Source organism: Heterodontus francisci, chromosome 4 (genome assembly GCF_036365525.1).
Source record: "Heterodontus francisci isolate sHetFra1 chromosome 4, sHetFra1.hap1, whole genome shotgun sequence".
Classification (NCBI taxonomy): domain Eukaryota; kingdom Metazoa; phylum Chordata; class Chondrichthyes; order Heterodontiformes; family Heterodontidae; genus Heterodontus; species Heterodontus francisci.
In genome coordinates, this window is record NC_090374.1 from 292,665 (window position 1) to 316,139 (window position 23,475).

A 23,475-nucleotide genomic window follows, 5' to 3' on the forward strand; every position below is an offset into this window, starting at 1 on the left:
TAGTAACTGACTCTTCCACCCTGGGAAAAAGCTTCTGACTATCCACTCTGTCCATGCCACTCATAACATTGTAAACCTCTATCAGGCTGCCCCTCCACCTCCGTCGTTCCAGTGAAAAAAGTCGAGTTTATCCAACCTCTCCTCACAGCTAATACCCTCCAGACCAGGCAACATCCTGGTAAACCTCTTCTGTATCCTCTCCAAAGCCTCCACATTCTTCTGGTTGTGTGGTGACCAGAATTATACGCAATATTCCAACTGTGGCCTAACTAAGGTTATGTACAGCTGCAGCATGACTTGCCAATTTTTCCTCCAAATCATTTATATATATTACAAACAGCAAAGGTCCCAGCACTGATCCCTGTGGAATACCACGAGTCACAGCTCTCCATTCAGAAAAGCACCCTTCCTCTGCTACCCTCTGTCTTCTTTGACCGAGCCAGTTTTGTATCCATCTTGCCAGCTCACCTCTGATCCCGTGAGACTTCACCTTTTGAACCAATCTGCCATGAGGGACCTTGTCAAAGGCTTTACTGAAGTCCATATAGATAACATCCACTGCCTTTCCTTCATCAATCACTCAAATAACTCAATCAAATTAGTGAGACACGACCTCCCCTTCACAAAACCATGCTGCCTCTCGCTAATAAGTCCATTTGTTTCCAAATGGGAGTAAATCCTGTCTCGAAGAATCCTCTCCAATAATTTCCCTACCACTGACGTCTCACCTTAATGCGCTTCAAAATATCCAACACCTCCTCCTTTGTAATGTTGATATGCCCAAGATATCACTGTTCCCTCCCTTGAACTCACTAGCTTCTATGACCTTCTCCACGGTAAATACAGATGAGAAATATTAATTTAAGGCTTCGCCCATTTCCCGTGGCTCCACACATAGATTACCACACTGATCCTTAAGGGGACCAATCTCTCCCTAGCTACCCTTTTACTCATAAAAAACTTATAGAATCTTTTAGGATTCACCTTTATCTTATCTGCCAGGGAAATCTCATGGCCTCTTTTCGCCCTCCTAATTTCATTCTTCAGTGTAGTCCTACATCCCCTATACTCCTCGAGGGACTCGCTTGATCCCAGCTGCCTATACCTGACATATGCCTCCTTCTTTGTCCTGACCAGACCCTCAATATCCCTCGTCAACCAAGGTTCCCTAAACTTGCCAGCCTCGCCCTTCCATCTAACAGGAACATGCTAATCAGGGATAGTATCACAGCTGCAGAAAGGGAAGTCGTCGAGGAGGGTTTGTCCACTGAGTCAGTATGGGTGGAAGTCAGAAACAGGAAAGGAGCAGTCACTTTATTGGGAATTTTCTATAGACCCCCCAATAGCAACAGAGACACGGAGGAACAGATTGGGAGGCAGATTTTGGAAAGGTGCAGAAGTAACAGGGTTGTTGTCATGGGTGACTTCAACTTCCCTAATACTGATTGGAACCTCCTTAGTGCAAATAGTTTGGATGGAGCAGATTTTGTCAGGTGTTTCCAGGAAGGTTTCCTGACTCAATATGTAGATAGGCCGACTAGAGGGGAGGCTATGTTGGACTTGGTGCTTGGCAACGAACCAGGCCAGGTGACAGATCTCTCGGTGGGAGAGCATTTCGGTGATAGTGATTACAACTCCCTGACCTTTACTATAGTCATGGAGAGGGATAGGAGCAGACGGGATGGGAAAATATTTAATTGGAGGAGGGGGAATTACAATGCTATTAGGCAGGAACTGGGGAGCTTAAATTGGGAACAGATGTTCTCAGGGAAATGCACGACAGAAATGTGGAGGTTGTTTAGGGAGCACTTGCTGCGACTGCTGGATAGGTTTGTCCCGATGAGGCAGGGAAGGGATGGTAGGGTGAAGGAACCTTGGATGACGAGATGTGGAACAGCTAGTCAAGAGGAAGAAGGAAGCTTACTTAAGGTTGAGGAAGCAAGGATCAGAAAGGGCTCTAGAGGGTTACAAGGTAACCATGAAGGAACTGAAGAATGGACTTAGGAGAGCTAGAAGGGGACATGAAAAAGTCTTGGCGGGTAGGATTAAGGAAAATCCCATGGCGTTTTACACTTATGTGAGGAACAAGAGGATGGCCAGAGTGAGGGTAGGGCCGATCAGGGATAGTGGAGGGAACTTGTGCCTGGAGTCAGAGGAGGTAGGGGAGGTCCTAAATGAATACTTTGCTTCATTATTCACTAGTGAGGGGGACCTGGTCGTTTGTAAGGACAGCGTGGAACAGGCTGATATGCTCGAACAGGTTGAGGTTAAGAGGGAGGATGTGCTGAAAATTTTGAAAGACATGAGGATATATAAGTCTCCGGGGCCAGACCAGATATACCCAAGGATATTACGGGAAGTGAGGGAAGAGATTGCCGCGCCTTTGGCGATGATCTTTGTGTCCTCACTGTCCGCTGGAGTAGTACCAGATGATTGGAGGGTGGAAAATGTTATTCCCTTGTTCAAGAAAGGGAATAGGGATAACCCTGGGAATTACAGACCAGTCAGTCTTACATCGGTGGTGGGCAAATTATTGGAGAGGATTCTGAGAGACAGGATTTATGATTATTTGGAAAAGCATAGTTTGATGAGAGATAGTCAGCATGGCTTTGTGAGGGGCAGGTCATGCCTCACAAGCCTTACTGATTTCTTTGAGGATGTGACAAAACACATTGATGAAGGAAGAGCAGTGGATGTGGTGTATATGGATTTTAGCAAGGCGTTTGATAAGGTTCCCCATGGTAGACTCATTCAGAAAGTAAGGAGGCATGGGATATGGGAAATTTGGCTGCCTGGATACAGAACTGGCTGGCCCATAGAAGACAGAGGGTGGTAGTAGATGGAAAGTATTCAGCATGGAGCTCGGTGACCAGTGGTGTTCCGCAGGGATCTGTTCTGGGACCTCTGCTCTTTGTGATTTTTATAAATGACTTGGATGAGGAAGTGGAAGGCTGGGTTAGTAAGTTTGCCGATGACACAAAGGTTGCTGGAGTTGTGGATAGTGTGGAGGGCTATTGTAGGTTTCAACGGGACATTGACAGGATGCAGAGCTGGGCTGAGAAGTGGCAGATGGAGTTTAACCTGGAAAAGTGTGAAGTGATTCATTTTGGAAGGTCGAATTTGAATGTAGAATACCAGCTTAAAGACACGATTCTTGGCAGTGTGGAGGAACAGAGGGATCTTGGGGTCCACGTCCATAGATCCCTCAAAGTTGCCACCCAAGTTGATAGGGTTGTTAAGAAGGCGCATGGTGTGTTGGCTTTCATTAACAGGGGGATTGAATTTAAGAGCCGTGAGGTTATGCTGCAGCTCTATAAAGCCCTGGTTAGACCACACTTGGAATATTGTGTTCAGTTGAGGAATTAAGAGGGCTAAAAGGGGTCATGAAATATCTTTAGCAAACAGGGTTAAGGAAAATCCCAAAGCCTTTTATTCATATATAAGGAGAAAGAGGGTAACTAGAGAAAGGATTGGCCCACTAAAGGACAAAGGAGGAATGTTATGCTTGGACTCAGAGAAAATGGGTGAGATTCTAAACGAGTACTTTGCATCGGTATTCACCGAGGAGAGGGACATGACGGATGTTGAGGTTAGGAACAGATGTTTGATTACTCTAGGTCAAGTCGGCATAAGGAGGGAGGAAGTGTTGGGTATTCTAAAGGGCATTAAGGTGGACAAGTCCCCAGGTCCGGATGGGATCTATCCCAGGTTACTGAGGGAAGCGAGAGAGGAAATAGCTGGGGCCTTAACAGATATCTTTGCAGCATCCTTAAACACGGGTGAGGTCCCGGAGGACTGGAGAATTGCTAATGTTGTCCCCTTGTTTAAGAAGGGTAGCAGGGATAATCCAGGTAATTATAGACCGGTGAGCCTGACGTCAGTGGTAGGGAAGCTGCTGGAGAAGATACTGAGGGATAGGATCTATTCCCATTTGGAAGAAAATGGGCTCATCAGTGATAGGCAACATGGTTTTGTGCAGGGAAGGTCATGTCTTACCAACTTAATAGAATTCTTTGAGGAAGTGACAAAGTTGATTGATGAGGGAAGGGCTGTCGATGTCATATACATGGACTTCAGTAAGGCGTTTGATAAGGTTCCCCATGGTAGGCTGATGGAGAAAGTGAAGGCGCTTGGGGTCCAAGGTGTACTAGCTAGATGGATAAAGAACTGGCTGGGCAACAGGAGACAGAGAGTAGCAGTAGAAGGGAGTTTCTCAAAATGGAGACGTGTGACCAGTGGTGTTCCACAGGGATCCGTGCTGGGACCACTGTTGTTTGTGATATACATTAATGATTTGGAGGAAAGTATAGGTGGACTGATTAGCAAATTTGCAGACGACACTAAGATTGGTGGAGTAGCAGATAGTGAAGGGGACTGTCAGAGAATACAGCAGAATATAGATAGATTGGAGAGTTGGGCAGAGAAATGGCAGATGGAGTTCAATCAGGGCAAATGCGAGGTGATGCATTTTGGAAGATCCAATTCAAGAGTGAACTATACAGTAAATGGAAAAGTCCTGGGGAAAATTGATGTCCAGAGAGATTTGGGTGTTCAGGTCCACTGTTCCCTGAAGGTGGCAACGCAGGTAAATAGAGTGGTCAAGAAGGCATACGGCATGCTTTCCTTCATCGGACGGGGCATTGAGTACAAGAGTTGGCAGGTCATGTTACAGTTGTATAGGACTTTGGTTCGGCCACATTTGGAATACTGCGTACAGTTCTGGTCGCCACATTATCAAAAGGATGTGGATGCTTTGGAGAGGGTGCAGAGGAGGTTCACCAGGATGTTGCCTGGTATGGAGGGCGCTAGCTATGAAGAGAGGTTGAGCAGATTAGGATTATTTTCATTAGAAAGACGGAGGTTGAGGGGGGACCTGATTGAGGTGTACAAAATCATGAGAGGTATAGACAGGGTGGATAGCAAGAGGCTTTTTCCCAGAGTGGGGGTTTCAATTACTAGAGGACACGAGTTCAAAGTGAAAGGGGAAAAGTTTAGGGGGGATATGCGTGGAAAGTTCTTTACGCAGAGGGTGGTGGGCACCTGGAACGCATTGCCAGCGGAGGTGGTAGATGCGGGCACGATGGAGTCTTTTAAGATGTATCTAGATAGATACATGAATGGGCAGGAAGAAAAGAGATACAGAACCTTAGAAAATAGGCGACATGTTTAGAGAGAGGATCTGGATCGGCGCAGGCTTGGAGGGCCGAAGGGCCTGTTCCTGTGCTGTAATTATCTTTGTTCTTATCTTTGTTCTAGTTCTGGTCGCCTCATTATAGGAAGGATGTGGAAGCTTTAGAGAGGGTGCAGAGGAGATTTACCAGGATGCTGTCTGGACTGGAGGGCATGTCTTATGAAGAAAGGTTGAGGGAGCTAGGGCTTTTCTCATTGGAGCGAAGGAGGATGAGAGGTGACTTGATAGAGGTGTACAAGATGATGAAAGGCATAGATAGAGTGGATAGCCAGAGACTTTTTCCCAGGGCGGATAGGGCTATCACCAGGGGGCATAATTTTAAGGTGATTGGAAGAAGGTTTAGGGGAGATGTCAGAGGTAGGTTCTTTACACAGAGAGTGGTGGGTGTGTGGAATGCACTGCCAGCAGTGGTAGTAGAAGCAAATACATTAGAGACATTTAAGCAACTCTTGGATAGGTACATGGATGATAGTAGAATGAAGGGTATGTAGGTAGTTTGATCTTAGAGTAGGTTAAAGGGTCGGCACAACATCATGGGCCGAAAGGCCTGTACTGTGCTGTTCTATGTTCGATACCGGCCCTGAATTCCTATCTCACTTTTAAAAGCCTCCCACTTGCCAGACGTCACTTTACCTGTAAACAGCCTCTCCCATTCAACATTTGAGAGTTCCTGTCTGATGCCAGTGAAATTAGCCTACCCCCAATTTAGGACTTCAAACTGAGGACCAGTCCTATCCTTTTCCATAACTATCTTGAAGCTAGTAGAATTATGGTCACTGGTCCCAAAGTGCTCCCCCACTGACACATCAACCACCTGCCCATCCTCATTTGCTAAGAGGAGGTCGAGTGAAGCCCCTTCTCTAGCAGGGCCATCCACATACTGCTTCAGAAAACTATCCCGGATACACTTAACAAATTGTTCCCCATCTGATCCCTTAGCACTAAGGCAGTCCCAGTCAATATTAGGGAAGTTAAAATCACCTACTATTACAACCCTCTAATTCCGACACCTATCTGTGATTTCCCTACATATATGCTCCTCCAGTTCCCTCTGACTATTGGGGGGCTTACAGTATTATCCCATCAAAGTGATCACCCCTTTCTTATTTCTAAGTTCTACCCAAATGGCCTCGCTGGACGTCTCCCCCCCCCCCCCCCCACAAGAATATCCTCTCTGAGTAATGCCGTGATGTCCTCCCTAATCAACTCCCCCTCCTCTCTTACCTCCACCTCTGTCACGCCGGAAGCATCGGTACCCCGGAACATTGAGCTGCCAATCCTGCCCATCCCTCAACCACGTTTCAGTCATAGCTATAATATCACAATCCCATGTACCGATCCATGCTCTGAGTTCATCTGCCTTACCTGTAAGGCTTCTTGCATTAAAGTAAATGCAGTTAAGCCGACCAGACCTTCCACGCTCCCTGTCCTGCCCCTGCCCGGCCTGCCTACTGGACTTGCTTGCTTTAACCTCTGCATTTGCCTCAACTACCTCATCGGAGAGACTACTACTTTGGGTCCCACCCCACTGCAAGAACTAGCTTAAACCCTCCCGAGTCGTACCAGCAAACCTCCCCACAAGGATATTGGTCCCCTTCCAGTTTAGATGCAATCCGTCCTTCATGTACAGGTCACCTCTGCACCAGAAGAGATCCCAATGATCCAAGTAGCTGAAGCCCTCCCGCCTACACCAGCTCTTCAGCCATGCATTCATTTGCCTTATCCTCCTATTCCTCCCCTCACTAGCACGTGGCACAGGGAGTAATCCAGAGATTACAACCCTAGAGATCCTGCTTTTTAACCTTCTGCCTAACTCCCTATATTCACTTTACAGGACCTCATCTCTCTTCCTGCCTATGTCATTAGCACCAATATGGACGACCTCTGGCTGCTCAACCTCCCCTTTCAGAATGTCCTGCAGCCGCTCCAAGACATCCTTGACCCTGGCAACATTCCATCCTAGAGTCTCGCTTGCTGCCACAGAAATGCCTATCTGCACCCCTTACGATAGAATCCCCTATCACCATAGCTCTTCCACCCCTTTTCCTCCCCTGCTGTGCAGGTGACCCCTCTGTGGTGCCACGAACTTGGTTGTTGCTGCTTTCCCCTGGGAGGTCATCCCCCCCAACAGCATCCAAAGCAGTATATCTGTTTGAGAGGGGGATGGCCACAGGGGACTCCTGCACTACCTGCCTACGCCTACTACTCCGTCTGGTGGACACCCATCCCTCTTGTCTGCCTGTGCAGCCATTACCTGCGGTGTGACCACCTCACTAAACGTGCTATCCACGACGTTCTCAGCATCGCGGATGCTCCACAGTGAATCCACCCACAGCTCCAGCTCCTTAATCTGGGTAGCCAGTAGCTGCAGATGGATATACTTTCTGCACACACAGTCGTCAGGGACACTGGAAGCATCCTTGATTTCCCACATAGTGCAGGAGGAGCACATCACGGGGCTGAGGTCTCCCGCCATGACTTACCCTTAGATTAATTAGTTACTACCTTAATTTAAAAAATACTAATTACACTACGGGCTTTGTTCTACCCACTCCAATCTTAAGTCCTTAAAAAAAAAACACTTCAGTAGTATATATTAACAATTTGGACATAAATGTAGGGGGCATGATCAAGAAGTTTGCAGACGACACAAAGATTGGCCGTGTGGTAGATAGCAAGGGGGATAGCTGTAGGCTGTAGGAAGATATTGATGGTCTGGTCAGATGGGCAGAAAATTGACAAATGGAATTCAACCTGGAGAAGTGTGAAGTGATGCATTTGGGGAGGTCAAACAAGGCAAAGGAATACACGATTAATAGGCAAATACTGAGAAGCGTAGAGGGAGTGAGGGACCTTGGATTGAATGTCCACAGATCCCTGAAGGTAGCAGGACAGGTCAATAAGGTGGTTAAGGCGGCATATGGAATCCTTTCCTTTATTAGCCGAGGTATCGATTATAAGAGCAGGGAGGTTATGCTGGAAATATATATCTCATTGGTAAGGCCACAACTGGAGTACTGTGTGCAGTTCTGGTCACCTCATTACAGAAAGGATGTTGCCACGACTGGAAAATTGCAGCTATGAGGAAGATTGGATAGGCTGGGGTTGTTCTCCTTGGAACAGAGAAGGCTGAGGGGAGATCTGATTGAAATGTACAAAATTTTGAGAGAAGAGTGGATTGAGTGGAGGTGAAGGGTCTATTCACCTTAGCAGAGAGGTCAGCGACGAAGGGGCATAGATTTAAAGTGATTGATGGAAATATTAGAAGGGAGATGAGGAAAAGCTTTTTCACCCAGAGGGTGATTGGGGTCTGGAACTCACTGCCTGAAAGGATAGTTGAGGCAGAGACCCTCAACTCATTCAAAAGGAGTCTGGATATGCACATCAAGTGCCGTAATCTGCAGGGCTACGGACCTAATGCTGGAATGTGGGATTCGAACAGGTGGATCGTTTTTCAGCTGGCACAGACAAGATAGGCCAAGTGGCCTCTTTCTATGCCGTAAACGTTCTATGATTCTATGTCTATCTTGTTCTTGTATTTCCAGGGTCAGAGAATCATTGTAAGGAGGAAGGGAACTGAAACCTTTACAATGCTAAGAGGAGCTGAGACATCAGCCCCCGTCTGGCAAGAAATAGAGAGCTTCCCAATACCTTGGCGAACTGGAGGAGGTGAAAAGACCTTACGGTGGGGGGGGTGGGGGGGGAGAGACAGAGAGACAGAGAGGAAAGACTGCCCTTCCAGCTGCAGAAATCGGGTGCAAACTCATTTGTCACCGGTTCTATACTTCTGCTGTCTACTTAGCTTGCGTATCATATCTAAATCGTTGCTTCTTAATAAAGTTAAGAAACTCCTTTAAAATTACTTACGAGTTCTCGACCACCTATTCTGGGTAATCTGTGATTCCCGAACATAAATCTTACAATTGTGCGCAAGTGTCGCACATGGATAGGCTCCTGGTCTTAATTGGAGTTAGATTTTCAGAAAGAGAGACATTTTTTGATCAGATGTCTGATGCTTTGAAAAAAATTCCTGGGAAAGCAGTCATTTCCAGCAGCCTTCACAGCACAAATGGGACATTCAGCAGTGTCTGAGAGGATGTAGGACTCTATGGTCGCAGCTTTTCGAGATCGTTCAGACATGGGGAGCAGACATACATACAGCAGAAGAATCAGACAAAAGAAATTAGGATGGAGACAATTCTGGCAGATCTAGCAGATGACAGGAATGCAATAACAAATCAGTTCAAGGGCAATTAGGAATGGGCAATAAATGATGGCCTAGCCAGTGATGCCCACATCCCATAGACGAATAAAAAAAAAAATGAATCCCAGGAATGCCCGGGGAATTATTAACTGGCGTTTCAAATGTGATTCAAAATATCATCACGCAATAAACTGTCCAAAATGGAACAAGAAGGTTTTCGAGGCAACCCATGACAAGGAAGGTTTGGAAGATGATGATATTGATCAGTCTGAGGGAATTGAACTGGTCACAAGAATTTCATGCCGGTAATGAGTGTACTCGTCACAGATGCACTTCATTGCACCATGTTGGACATCAGTTGCACATCCACAGTATGTGGAACAGATTGGTTGAAATGATTTTTCGATTCACTCAAGAGGAAGGATCGAAGGAAGGTCAGGGAGGATGAAAGTTCTACTTGCTTCAGGTTTGGGGATGACAACACATTAAAGTCACTAAAAAGGGTGGTGATCCCATGCAAAAGTCAATAAAAAGGAATGAAACCGGACGGACCACCCGGCATCGACCGAGGCACCGAAAACGACCACAGCAAACCCAGCCCTGTCAACAATGCGAAGTCCTCCTTACTAACATCTGGAGGCTTGTGTCAAAGTTGGGAGAGCTGTCCCACAGACTAGTCAAGCAACAGCCTAACATAGTCATACTCACGGAATCATACCTTACAATGTCCCAGACACGACCATCACCATCCCCAGTTATGTCCTGTCCTACTAGCAGGATAGACCCAGCAGAGGTGGCAGCACAGTGGTATATAGTCGGGAGGGAGTTGCCCTGGGAGTCCTTAACATTGACGCCGGACCCCATGAAGTCTCATGGCATCAGGTCAAACATGGGCAAGGAAACTTCCTGATGATTACCACCTACCACCCCCTCCCTCAGCTGATGAATCAGTACTCTTTCATGTTGAACCGCACTTGGATGAAGCACTGAGGGTAGCAAGGGCGCCGAAATTACTCTGGGTGGGGGACTTCAAAGTCCATTATCAAGTGTGGCTCAGTAGCACCAATACTGACCAAGCTGGCCGAGTCCTAAAGGACAGAGCTGCTAGACTGGGTCTGCGGTACGTGGTGGGGGAACCAACAAGAGGGAAACATATATCTGATCTCATCCTCAACAAACTGCCTGCCGCAGATGCATCTGTCCATGACAGTATTGATAGGAGTGACCACTGCACAGCCCTTGTGGAGACGAAGTTCCGTCTTCACATTGAGGATACGGTCCATCGTGTTGTGTGGCACTACCACCGTGCTAAATGGGATAGATTTCGATCAGATCTAACAAGGCAAAACTGGGCATCCATGAGGCGCTGTGGGCCATCAGCAGCAGCAGAGTTGTACTCAACCACAATCTGTAACCTCATGGTCCAGCTTACACCCACTCTACCATTACCATCAAACCGGGGGACCAACCATGGTTCAATGAAGAGTGCAGGAGGGTATGCCAGGAGAGGCACCAGGCATACCTCAAAATGAGGTGTCAACCTGGTGAAGCTACAACCCAGGACTACCTGCATGACAAACAGCATTAGCAGCATGCGATAGACAGAGCTAAGTGATCCCATAACTAATGGATCAGATGTAAACTCTGCACTTGCGCTACATTCAGCCGTGAATGGTGGTGGACAATTAAACAACTAACTGGAGGAGGTGGCTCCACAATGATCCCCATCCTCAATGATGGGGGAGTCTGGCACATCAGTGCGAAAGGTAAGGCTGAAGCATTTGCAACAATCTTCAGCCAGAAGTGCCGAGTGGATGATCCATCTCGGTCTCCTCCTGAAGTCCCCAGCATCACAGATGCCAGACTTCAGCCAATTCGATTCACTCTGCATGATATCAAGAAACAACTGAAGGCACTGGATACTGCAAAGGCTATGGGTCCTGATAATATTCTGGCAATAGTACTGAAGACCTGTGCTCCATGACGTGCTGTGCCCCTAGCCAAGCTGTTCCAGTACAGCTACAACACTAGCATCTACCTGGTAATATGGAAAATTGCCCAGGTATGTCCTGTACACAAAAAGCAGGACAAGTCCAACCCAGCCAATTACCACCCCATTAGTCCATTCTCGATCATCAGTAAAGTGATGCAAGGTGTCGTCAACAGTGCCATCAAGCGTCACTCGCTTAACAATAACCTGCTCAATGATGCCCAGTTTGGGTTCTGCCAAGGCCACTCAGCTCCTGACCTCATTACATCCTTAGTTCAAACATGGACAAAGGAGCTGAATTGAAGAGAAGTGAGGGTGACTGCCCTTGACATCAAGTCAGCATTTCACTGAATATGGCATCAAGGAACCCAAGCAAAACTGGAGTTAACGGCCTTCGGTGGGGAGGAGGGGAACCCTCCGCTGGTTGGAGGAAGATGGTTGTGGTTGTTGGAGGTCAATCATCTCAGCTCAATGACATCAATGCAGGAGTTCCTCAGGGTAGTGTCCTAGGCCCAACCATCTTCAGCTGCTTCATCAATGACCTTCCTTCAATCATAAGGTCAGAAGTGGGGATGTTTGCTGATGATTGCACAGTTCAGCACCATTTGCGACTCCTCAGACACTGAAGCGGTCCACGTAGAAATGCAGCAAGACTTGTACAAAATCCAGGCTTGGGCCAAATGGCAAGTAACATTCGCACCACACAAGTGCCAGGCAATGACCATCTCCAACAATAGAGAATCTAACCATCTTCCCTTGATAGTCAACGGCATTATGATCTCCGAATCCCCCACTATCAACATTCTGGGGGTTACCATTGACCAGAAACTGAACTGGAGTAGCCATATAAATACCGTGGCTACAAGAGCAGGTCAGAGGCTGGGAATCCTGTGGCGAGTAACTCACCTCCTGATTCCCCAATGCCTGTCCACCAACCACAAGGCACAAGTCAGGAGTGTGATGGAATATTCTCCAATTGCCTGGATGGGTGCAGCTCCAACACTCAAGAAGCTCAACACCATCCAGGACAAAGCAGCCCACCTGATTGGCACCCCATCCACAAACATTCACTCCCTCCACCACTGACGCACAGTGGCAGCAGTGTGTGCCATCCACAAGATGCACTGCAGCAACGCACCAAGGCTCCTTCGACAGCACCTTCCAAACCAGCAACCTTTACCAACAAGGAGGACAAGGGAAGCAGATTAGTGAGACCACCATCACCTGCAAGTTTCCCTCCAAGTCACACACCATCCTGACTTGGAACTATATCGCCGTTCCTTCACTGTCGCTGGGTCAAAATCCTGGAATTCCCTTCCTAACAGCACTGTGGGTGTGCCTAACCCACATGGACTGCAGCCGTTCAAGAAGGCAGCTCACCACCACCTTCTCAAGGGCAATTAGGGATGGGCAATAAATGCTGGCCTGGCCAGCGACGCCCACATCCCATGAATGAATTTTAAGAAAAGGAGTTTGAGACAAAAAAAGCAAACTGTCTTAAAATTGAATCAACAATTTGCCCATCCCTCTTGTCACAAATCAAAAATCCTTCGAAAGGATGTGGGGATGGTTGATGAGTACACAGAGCTTATTGAAGAGATTAGTGAAAAATGGGATATATGCAAAAAGTATCAGAGGATGTCATCACGGCCGATTTTAAGTCATTAGCAAGTAGTCGTAGCTCTGGATTTAAAGGTGTGGGACAAGGACAGAAACATTTTAATTTTGCATTTCATAGACGTAGCATCAAGATTCAGTCTTTCTACAGTAATACATGGTAAAGACAAAACTGTGATAAAAATCACTGAAAAATGGACAGGAACTGGTCTGGGGAACCAGATAAATTCCTGACTGACAAAGGGGGCGGGGGAGGAGTTGGTCAATAGTGAGCTTCAGGACATGTGCGAAAATATGAACATTGTAGGGATGAACACGGTCGCTGAAAGCCCTTTCAGCAATGGACTTTGTTAAAGAAATCATTGTGAATGATGAGATGCTCCATCAGATCTTAGCCGACCAACCAAACTGCAAGCAAACATCTGCCCTGGGGTGGGCAGACCATCCAAAGAATTTGCTCCAAAAGGATGGGGGTTATAGTCCATATCAGTTGGCTTTCGAGTCACAGAGTGAGACAGCACAGAAACAGGCCTTTTGGCCCATCGTGTCTGTGCCGGCCATCCAGCACCCAACTATTCTAATCCCATTTTCCTGCACTTGGCCCGTAGCCTTGTATGCTATGGCGTTTCAAGTGCTCATCTAAATACTTGGTAAATATTGTGAAGGTTCCTTCCTCCACCTCTTCAGGCAGGGTGTTCCAGATTCCAACCACCCTCTGGGTGAAATAATTTTTCCTCAAATTCCCCCTAAACCTCCTGCCCCTTACCCGAAATCTTTGCCCCCTGGTTCTTGACCCCTCCACTAAAGGAAAAAGTTTCTTCCTATCTAACCTATCAATGCCCCTCATAATCTTGTACACCTCAATCATGTCCCCCCTCAGCCTTCTCTGTTCTAAGGAAAAGAACCCTAGCCTTTTCAGTCTCTCTTCATAGCTGAAATGCTCCAGCCCAGGCAACATCCTGGTGAATCTCCTCTGCACCTTCTCCAGTGCAATCACATCCTTCCGAGAGTGTGGTGCCCAGAACTGTACACAGTACACTAGCTGTGGCCTAACTAGCGTTTGAGACAGCTCCACCATAACCTCCCTGCTCTTATATTCTATGCCTCGGCTAATAAAAGCAAGTACCCCATATGCCTTCTTAACCACCTTATCTACCTGTGCTGCTGCCTTCAGTGATCTATGGACAAATATACACCAAGATCCCTCTGACTTTGTGTACTTCCAAGGGTCCTACCATCCATTCCCTTGCCTTGTTAGTCCTCCCAAAATGCATTATTACACACTTCTCAAGATTAAATTCCATTTGCCACTGCTCCGCCCATCTTACCAGCGCATCTATATCTCCCTGTATTCGAAGGATTTCCTCCTCACGACACCACCAAATTTCGTGTCATTTGCGAACTTACTGATCATACCTCCTCTATTCACATCTAAATCATTAACAAAGAACAGTACAGCACAGGAACAGGCCATTCAGCCCTCCAAGCCTGCGCCGATCTTGACGCCTGTCTAAACTAAAACCTTCTGCACTTCCGGGGACTGCATCCTTCCATTCCCATCCTATTCATGTAGTTGTCAAGATGCTATCGCTATCGTACCTGCTTCCACCACCTCCCCTGGCAGCAAGTTCCAGGCACTCACCACCCTCTGTGTAAAGAACTTGCCTCGCACATCCTCTCTAAACGTTGCCCCTCGCACCGTCTCTACACCTCCATCGTTCCAGTGAAAACAATCCGAGTTTATCCAACCTCTCCCCATAGCTAGCGCACTCCAGACCAGGCAACATCCTGGTAAATCTCTTCTGTACCCTCTCCAAAGCCTCCACGTCCTTCTGGTAGTGTGGCGACCAGAATTGCACACAATATTCCAGTGTGGCCTAACTAAGGTTCTGTACAGCTGCAGCATGACTTGCCAATTTTTGTACTCTATGCCCCGACCGATGAAGGCATGCATGCCGTATGCCTTCTTGACTACCTTATCCACCTGCGTTGCCACTTTCAGTGACCTGTGGACCTGTATGCCGAGATCTCTCTGCCTGTCAATACTCCTAAGGGTTCTGCCATTTATTGCATACTCCCCACCTGTATTAGATCTTCCAAAATGCATTACCTCACATTTGTCCGGATTAAACTCCATCTGCCATTTCTCCACCCAAGTCTCCAACTGATCTATATCCTGCTGTATCCTCTGACAATCCTCATCACTATCCGCAACTCCACCAACCTTTGTAAAGTTCGCAAACTTACAAATCAGACCAGCTACATTTTCCTCCAAATCATTTATATATACTACAAACAGCAAAGGACCCAGCACTGATCCCTGAGGAACACCACTAGTCACATCCCTCCATTCAGTAAAGCACCCTTCCACTGCTACCCTCTGTCTTCTATGACAGAGCCAGTTCTGTATCCATCTTGCCAGCTCACCTCTGATCCCGTGAGACTTCACCTTTTGAACCAATCTGCCATGAGGGACCTTGTCAAAGGCTTTACTGAAGTCCATATAGATATCATCCACTGCCCTTCCTTCATCAATCACTCAAATAACTCAATCAAATTAGTGAGACACGACCTCCCCTTCACAAAACCATGCTGCCTCTCGCTAATAAGTTCATTTGTTTCCAAATGGGAGAAAATCCTGTCCTGAAGAATCCTCTCTAATAATTTCCCTACCACTGACATAAGGCTCACCGGCCTATAATTTCCTGGATTATCCTTGCTACCCTTCTTAAACAAAGGAACAACATTGGCTATTCTCCAGTCCTCTGGGACCTCACCGGCAGCCAATGAGGATACAAAGATTTCTGTCAAGGCCCCAGCAATTTCTTCCCTTGCCTCCCTCAGTATTCTGGGGTAGATCCCATCAGGCCCTGGGGGCTTATCTACCTTAATGCTTTGCAACACGCCCAACACCTCCTCCTTTTTGATAACGACATGACCCAGACTATCTACACTACCTTCCCTAGACTCATCATCCACCAAGTCCTTCTCCTTGGTGAATACTGATGCAAAGTACTCATTTAATACCTCGCCCATTTCCTCTGGCTCCACACATAGATTCCCTCCTCTGTCCTTGAGTGGGCCAACCCTTTCCCTAGTTACCCTCTTGCTCTTTATATATGTATAAAAAGCCTTGGGATTCTCCTTAATCCTGTTTGCCAATGACTTTTGACCTCTTTCAGCCCTCCTGACTCCTTGCTTAAGTTCCTTCCTACTGTCTTAATATTCCTCAAGGGCTTCGTCTGTTCCCAAACTTCCAGCCCTTATGAATGCTTGATTTTTCTTTTTGACTCGGCTCACAATATCAAAGAACAAAGAAAATTACAGCACAGGAACAGGCCCTTCGGCCCTCCAAGCCTGCGCCGATCCAGATCCTCTACCAAAACATGTCGCCTATTTTCTAAGGGTCTGTATCTCTTTGCTTCCTGCCACTGCTCTGGCTGCTGCTGTTGCTTTCCCCTGATAGGCCATCCCCCCCAACAGTATCCAAAACAGTATGCTTGTTAGAGAGGGGGATAGCCACAGGGGATTCCTGCACTGACTGCCCGCCCCTTCTAGCAGTCACCCATCTATCTGCCTGCACCTTGGGTGTAACCACTTCTCTAAAACTCCTGTCTATGACACTTTCTGCCACCTGCATGCTCCTAAGTGCATTGAGTTGCTGTTCCAACCGATCCATGCGGTCTGTGAGGAGCTGCAACTGGGTACACTTCCTGCAGATGTAGTCGTCCGGAACGCTGGAAGCGTCACGGACCTCCTACACCTCACAGTGAAGCACTTTACCCCTCTAACTGACATTTCTAGCACTAATTAATAAATTAATTTAGAATGTGCACTACAAACAGCAAGGGTCCCAGCACCGATCCCTGTGGTACACCACTGGTCACAGGCTTCCGATCGCAAAAACAGCCCTCGACCATTACCCTCTGCCTCCTGCCACTTAGCCAATTTTGGATCCAAATTGCCATGGATCCCATGGGCTCTTACCTTCTTAACCAATCTCCCATGCTGGACCTTATCAAAAACCTTGCTGAAATCCATGTATACTACATCAACTGCTTTACCCTCATCTACACATCTAGTCACCTCCTCGAAAAATTCAATCAAGTTAGTTAGACACAATCTCCCCCTGACAAAGCCATGCTGACTATCCTTGATTAATCCCTGCCTCTCCACGTGGAGATTAATCCTGTCCAGCAGAACATTTTCCAATATTTTCCCAACCACTGTTGTTAGACACCCCGGCCTATAATTACCTGGTTTATCCCTACTACCCTTCTTGAATAATGGCACCACATTCGCTGTCCTCTATTCCTCTGGTACCTCTCCTGTGGCCAGAGAGGATGTGAAAATTTGTGTTAAAGCCCCTATTTCCTCCCTTGCCTCACATAACAGCCTGGGTTACATCACATCTGGGCCTGAGGATTTCGCCACTTTTAAGCCTGCTAAAACAGCTAATACTTCCTCCCTTTCAATGCTAATATGTTCAAGTATATCACAATCCCCCTCCCTGTAATCTACACCTACATCCTCCTTCTCCATAGTGAACACCAATGAAAAGTAATAATTTAAAACCTCACCTATGTCCTCCGGCCCCACACAAAGATTGCCATGTTGGTCCCAAATGGGCCCTACTCTTTCCCTGGTTATCATCTTACCCTTAATATACTTATAAAATGCCTTGGGATTTTCCTTTATCTTGCCCGCCAGTGATTTTTCATGTCCCCTCTTCGTTCTCCTAATTACTATTTTAAGTGCCACCCTACACTTTCTATACTCCTCTCGTGCCTCCGCTGTTTTCAGCGCTTGGGGTCTGCCGTAAGCCTCCTTTTTTTTCCCTGATCCAATGCTCTGTATCCCTTGACATTCAGGGTTCCCTGGGCCTGTTAGTCCTACCCTTCAACTTAATGGGTACATGTTGGCTCTGAATTCTCTCAATTTACTCTCTGAATGACTCCCACTGATGTGATGTAGACCTTCCTACAAGTAGCTGCTCCCAGTCCACTTTGGCCAGATTCTGTTCTATCATATTGAAATCGGCCTTGCCCCAATTCAGTACCTTTATTTCTGGTCCATCTTTGTCCTTTTCCATAACTACCTTAAATCTTACAGAGTTATGGTCACTATCCCCGAAATGCTCCCCCACTGACATTTCTACCACTTGACCGGCTTCATTCCCTCGGATTCGGTCCAGAACTGCCCCTTCTCTTGTAGGACTTTCTACATACTGGTTCAAAAAGCTCTCCTGTATGTATTTTAAGAATTCCTCTCCTTTTAAGCCTTTTGCACAAAGACTATCCCAGTTAATATTGGGGAAGTTGAAATCCCCTACTATTATTACCCTATTATTTTTACACCTCTGAGATTTGCCTATATATCTGCTCCTCTATTTCTCCGACTGTTTGGAGGCCTATAGTACACACCCAGCCAAGTGGTTGCCCCCTTTTTGTCTTTAAGTTCTACCCAAATGGTCTCATTTGAGGAACCTTCTAAGATATCATCCCTCCTTACTGCAGTAATTGACACCTTGATCAACAGTGCAATGCCACCGTCTCTTTTACCCCCTCCCCTGTCGTCCCTGAAGGTTCTAAATCCTGGAATATTGAGCTGCAAGTCCTGTCCCTCCCTCAACCATGTCTCTGTGATAGCAATATCATAATCCCCTGTGCTAATCAACGCCCTCAATTCATCTGCCTTACTAGTAAGTCTCCTTGCATTGAAACAGATGCAATCCAACCTTGCATTTTTCCCTTGTGCCTTAACTGGTCTATATTTGCTCTGCCTTCCAGGCAGACTCACTTTCTCTTCTATATTTGACTGTGCATCACCCCCTACTGTACCTCCACTCTGTATACCTTCCCCCTGCCAAACTAGTTTAAACCCCCCAAAATACCTTCTGTACTGGGTGATCATCCCCCAACCTTAGAAGGAACTACAATTAGTTCCACCTTCTCGGAACACTTGAAGGCCCTAAATGCAGGGAGAAAGGCACTCGTGAAGGCATAAGTCTCAGAAAAATCGCGTGCCTTACGGCATTGCATCAGACAATCAGCGATAAACTTTAATCCCGGGGATTTAGAGTCATCGGGTCATTTATTTACGGCACAGGAGGCTGCCATTGGGCCCATCGAATCCATGCAGGTTCCAGAGAGCTATGCTGCCAGTCCCACTCCCTGGCTCGATCCCTGCAGGAAATGGAGGCTGACAAAATAGGAGAGAGAGTAGAGGCAACGGATAGCATAAAAATTGAGAGGGGGAGGTGCTAAAAAGGCTGGCTATGCTGAGGGTAGATACATCACCTGTTCCAAGTGGCTTGCATCCCAGGTTGCTAAACGAAGTAGGAATGGAGATAGTGGAAGGGCTTGCCATAATCATTTTTTTAATTAGAAAAGCAAAATACTGCAGATACTGGAAATCTGAAATAACAAGAAATGCTGGAAATACTCAGCAGGTCTGGCAGCATCTGTGGAGAGAGAAGCAGAGTTAACGTTTCAGATCAGTGACCCTTCATCAGAACTGGCAAAGGTTAGAAATATAATAGGTTTTAAGCAAATAAAGCAGGGGTGGGGCAAGAAATAACAAAAGTAAAGGTGTTGATAGCACAGGGTCACAGAGAATAACTGACCATAAGGTCATGGAGCAAAGGCAAACGGTATGTTCATGGTGGAGTGGGACTTGAACCCACAACATCTTGACTTAGAAGAACAAAGAACAAAGAAAATTACAGCACAGGAACAGGCCCTTCGGCCCTCCAAGCCCGCGCCGATCCAGATCCTCTACCTAAACATGTCGCCTATTTTCTAAGGGTCTGCATCTCTTTGCTTCCTGCCCATTCATGTATCTGTCTAGATACATCTTAAAAGACGCCATCGTGTTCGCATCTACCACCTCCGCTGGCAACGCGTTCCAGGCACCCACCACCCTCTGCGTAAAGAACTTTCCACGCATATCCCCCCTAAACTTTTCCCCTCTCACTTTGAACTCGTGACCCCTAGTATTTGAATCCCCCACTCTGGGAAAAAGCTTCTTGCTATCCACTCTGTCTATACCTCTCATGATTTTGTACACCTCAATCAGGTCCCCCCTCAACCTCCGTCTTTCTAATGAAAATAATCCTAATCTACTCAACCTCTCTTCATAGCTAGCGCCCTCCATACCAGGCAACATCCTGGTGAACCTCCTCTGCACCCTCTCCAAAGCATCCACATCCTTTTGGTAATGTGGCGACCAGAACTGCACGCAGTAATGAGATGACAACGCTACCAACTGAGCCATGGCTGATACCTGGTAAGACAGTACAAGTAGTATATTTGGATTTCCAAAATGACTTAATAATGTACTGCATATTAGACTCGTGACTAAGGTCAGAACATGTGGAGTCAGAGAACAAGTAGCAGAATGGATAGCAAGCTGGCTACAAAACATAAAGCAGAGTAAGAGTTAAAGTTAGTTAGACTGGCAAATGGTAGGAAGTGATGTTCCACAAGAACCAGAAATGGCACCACTGTTACTTGCCATTTGCTTGAACAATTTGGACTTGGGAATCTGAAGTAATTTTCAAAATTTGTCAATGACACCAAATTGGGGATTTAGTTAATACAGCGGAGGTCCGCAACAATATAGGATGGCATTCATAAACTTGCAGAAAGGCCGTGTAATTGTTAAATGAATTTCAATAAAGATAAATCTAAATCAAAAAGGTAACCTATGTGTAGGGGCGGAAGATGTTGGTATGGTTCTTAATGAATACTTTGCATTTGCCTTCACAAAAGAGGGGGACGATGCAGATATTGTAGTTAAGGAGGAGGAGTGTGAAGTATTGGATATGATAAACATAGGGAGATTTTTTATTTTTTATTTAGAGATACAGCACTGAAACAGGCCCTTCGGCCCACCGAGTTTGTGCCGACCATTATACTAATCCTACACTAATCCCATATTCCTATCACATCCTCACCCGTCCCTATATTCCCCTACTGCCTACCTATACTAGGGGAAATTTATAATGGCCAATTTACCTATCAACTTGCAAGTCTTCTGGCTGTGGGAGGAAACCGGAGCACCCGGAGAAAACCCACGCAGACACACGGAGAACTTGCAAACTCCACACAGGCATTACCCAGAATCGAACCTGAGTCGCTGGAGCTGTGAGGCTGCGGTGCTAACCACTGCGCCGCCCAGAGGAAGTATTCATGGGATTAGCATCCTTGAAAGTTGATAAATCACCAGGGCCTGATGAAATGTATCCTAGGCTGTTAAAAGAAGCAAGAGAGGAAATAGCAGAAAGTCTGACCATCATTTTCCAGTCCTCCCTCGATAGAGGTGTGGTGCCGGAGGATTGGAGCACTGCTAACTTTGTACATTCGTTTAAAAAGGGAGCGAAGGACAGACTGAATAATTACAAGCAATTCATTCTAACCTCAGTAGTGGGCAAATTATTGGAATCTATTCTGAGAGACAGGATAAACTGTCACTTAGAAAGGCACAGGTTAATCAAGGATATTCAGCATGGATTTGTTAAGGGAATATCTTGTTTAACAACTTGATCAAATTTTTTGAAGCAGTAACAAGGAAGATCGATGAGGGTAGTGCAGTTGATGTGGTCTACATGGATTTTAGCAAGGCTTTTGACAAGGTTCCACATGGCAGACTGGTTTAAAAAATAAAATCCCATGGGATCCAAGGAAATGTAGCAAGGTGGATACAAAATTGGCTCAGTGGCAGGAAACAAAGGGTAATTGTTGACAGGTGTTTTAGCAACTGGAGGGCTGTTTCCAGTGGCGTTGCGCAGGGATCAATACTGGGTCCCCTGCTTTTTGTGGTATATATTAACGATTTGGACATAAATGCAGGGGGCATGATCAAGAAGTTTGCAGACAACACAAAGATTGGCCATGTGGTAAATAGCAAGGAGGATAGCTGTAGGCTGCAGGAAAATATTGATGGTTTGGTCAGATGGGCAGAAAAGTGGAAAATGGAATTCAACTTGGAGAAGTGTGAGGTGATGCATTTGGGGAGGTCAAATAAGGCAAAGGAATACACGATTAATGGGAAAATAATGGGAGTGAATGTCCACAGATCCCTCAAGGTAGCGGGACAGGTCGAGAGTGGTTAAGAAGGCATATGGAATCTTTTCCTTTATTAGCCGATGTCTAGAATGTAAGAGTAGGGAGGTTATGCTGGAACTGTATAACTCATTGGTTAGGCCATAACTTGAGCACTCTGTGCAGTTCTGGTCAGCTCATTACAGAAAGGATGTAATTGCACTAGAGAGGGTACAGAGGAGATTTACGAGGATGTGGCCAGGACTGGAAAAATGCAGCTGTGAGGAAAGATTGGATAGGCTGGGGTTGTTTCTCCTTGGAACATAGAAGGCGGAGGGTAGATTTGATTGAGATGTACAAAATTTTGAGGGGCCTGGATAGTGTGGAGGTGAAGCGTCTGTTCACCTCAGCAGAGAGGTCAGCGACGAGGGGGCATAGATTTAAAGTGATTGGTAGAAAGATGAGAGGGGAGATGAGGAAAAGCTTTTTCACCCAGAGGGTGGTGGGGATCTGGAACTCACTGCCTGAAAGAAGAGCTGAGGCAGAAACCCTCAACTCATGCACAAGGGGCCAGGATTTGCAACTCCAGTGCCGTAATCTGCAGGGCTACGGACCAAATGCTGGAAGGTGGGATTAGAATAAGTGGATCGTTTTTTGGCCAGCACAGACACGATGGGCCAAGTGGCCTCTTTCTGTGCCTTAAACTTTCTATGATTCTATTCTCCGTGGTGCACATTGATAGTAAGAAAATCCCTTGAAAAATAAGCATCTCAATAGGATAGAGCAGGATTGTCCAACATACGGCCTGCTGGCCAGGATCCGGCCTGTGGATGTAAACTGGACCCGGCATTTCCTCATCCTCGCCAGGGGGTCAGTGACTGGTAATTTCAGGGATTGGAAGAAATCGTTAATGGGAAAATTCTCATTTCTGAAATTTCCCATTGACATCTTCTTCCAGAATGGCTTTTTAAAAACAAAAATCGCAATGTCAGTTTGACAGCTGGGTGCAGGAACAGTGGTTTCTGAACTCCGGACAGATTCCAGGTTTTGTCAAGCTTTTTTCAAAATAAAAGACAAACCACACCAGATAACCCCGAAGCTGCAAAACTAAGTTCGATTTGGCAAAACAAATGACCAACCACAAAGCTGCCCTGCTGAGCACTCCCGCTCTCTACGTCTGTCCGGGGCAGGGGGTGGGGGGGGAAGAGGGGCGGGACTCAGAGGATATAGAATCAGAATGTGCTACAGTACAGAAACGTATCGAATCAGAATGTGTTACAGAAACTGGGTACAGAATCACAGCATGCTACAGTACAGAAAAAGGATAGAGAATTAGGGTGTATAACAGTACTGAAACAGGGCATTGAATCAGTCAGGGAGTCAGAGTCCTGATCAGGGAATTTGACAGATTGGTCTCTGCGGAGTACAT

At 46.5% G+C, this 23,475-nt stretch overlaps 1 protein-coding gene across 3 annotated transcripts in view; it reads right to left on the bottom strand.

Moving 5' to 3' along the window:
- LOC137368861 (WD repeat-containing protein 70) overlaps positions 1-23,475 on the bottom strand; it is a 189,478-nt gene that overhangs the window by 134,034 nt on the left and 31,969 nt on the right. The gene's annotated exons all lie outside the window — the stretch shown is intronic.